The following is a 1,559-nucleotide window of genomic DNA, read 5'->3' as shown; positions in this document are numbered from 1 at the left end:
TGATCCCCCTACAATCTTCAGTGGATTGGGGCCCTCCAGGTCCATGGGCGGGCCCCTAGTGACCACCTTTGATCAGGAGAACTGCGGCCTCCTGGCATCATGATGTTCATCGGCCAGACGAGCGGCTTCCTCAAGAGTCGTTGGCCGCCTGTCCCGAAGCCATTCCTGTGTCTCGGGGTTTAGTCCATTAAAGAATCGTTCTAACAGGAAGAGCTGGAGGACGTCCTCCTTAGTGGTTACTTGGCTCCCTTGTACCCACTGTAGCAGTGACCGCCGTAATTTACAGGCCCATTCAGCGTAGGTATCGGTTACGCGTTTTATAAGTCCGCGGAACTTTTGGCGATAGGCCTCTGGTGTCAGTGCATACCGGGCCAAGATCACTTCTTTGATCCACTCATAGTCCATACAGTCCTCATCAGGTACCGTGCGATAGGCATCCGCTGCCCGGCCTGTCAGCTTGCTGGCCAGAATCTGAACCCGTTCCTCCGGCTTTACTTGATGAAGGGCACACTGCCTCTCAAAGTCCTGCAGAAAGCCATCAATGTCTTCCTCTGCCTCCCCCAACTGTTGGAAGGCATTGTACTGGATCTTTTTGTGGCTTACTGTTGAAGGTACCTGGTCGAAGGCCAGAGCTCCCCCTGCTCGCTGACTCTCCTCTCACCGCTCTGCCATCTCCATCTTGGCCAGCTCCACTTTGGTCCGCTCTGCCATCTCCATCTTGGCTAGCTCTATCCTGGTCCACTCGGCCATCTTTTCCTTCTGATCAGTACGCACATCAGCCATCACCTCTCGTATGATCTCTACTGCAGGGTTTGGGCCATAGAACGCCAGTCTGTTCTTTACCTCCCTCTGGAATTCGGGCTCCTCCACGTTCACATTGGGGGGCGCTGCACTGTCGTGTTTCATGATGGCTGCTATCAAATCCGCTTTTGTTTTGCTGCTGGCAATCAATCCTCGGGCTTCCACCAGATCTTTTAATGTAGTCCTCTTTAACTTCTGGTAGTTATTTTTCATTCATTCCTTTCCTCCTGTAGAAGGGGTATCAAATCCCACTGTCTGCCACCAGTGTAACGGGGTCTACCAAGCTGGGGTACCTCTTTCAGCACCACCCCGTGTTTTCGGAGGTCTGCTCTGCGTTGGCTGGAGTCTGAATGAATGACGCTGGCTGGAATCCCTCTGAGTGCATGGGCGCATATAAAAGATCACTGCTTCTCCATGTATTTCCAGTCTGACAACACTTTACTCACAGGACACAGAATATATCACACAGATACAGAGGGCCGGCCAATAGACAAGCGTCAGGCCAGACATGCATTACAAAAGCCGCAGGTGGCCGGAGCCTGCGGATGTTTACTGTGGGAATTACAAAGGTTGGGGCGGGCGGACACTGCTCATACATTAGGGACATGCATCTCACATCACATGGAACCTATTATATATACATATAACTGCACAACATATTCTGGGTGCTGAGTGGTTCTGTAACATCGTCGCTCGGTGAAAAAGGCGTATAATAGGGCAAGGTTTAGCTCCCATTCATCCCTTCTTTATGATAATAC

Source organism: Dendrobates tinctorius, unplaced genomic scaffold, assembly GCF_039654945.1.
Source record: "Dendrobates tinctorius isolate UK_male_01 unplaced genomic scaffold, ASM3965494v1 ptg000103l, whole genome shotgun sequence".
NCBI classification, from domain to species: domain Eukaryota; kingdom Metazoa; phylum Chordata; class Amphibia; order Anura; family Dendrobatidae; genus Dendrobates; species Dendrobates tinctorius.
This window is presented reverse-complemented; position numbering follows the sequence as displayed.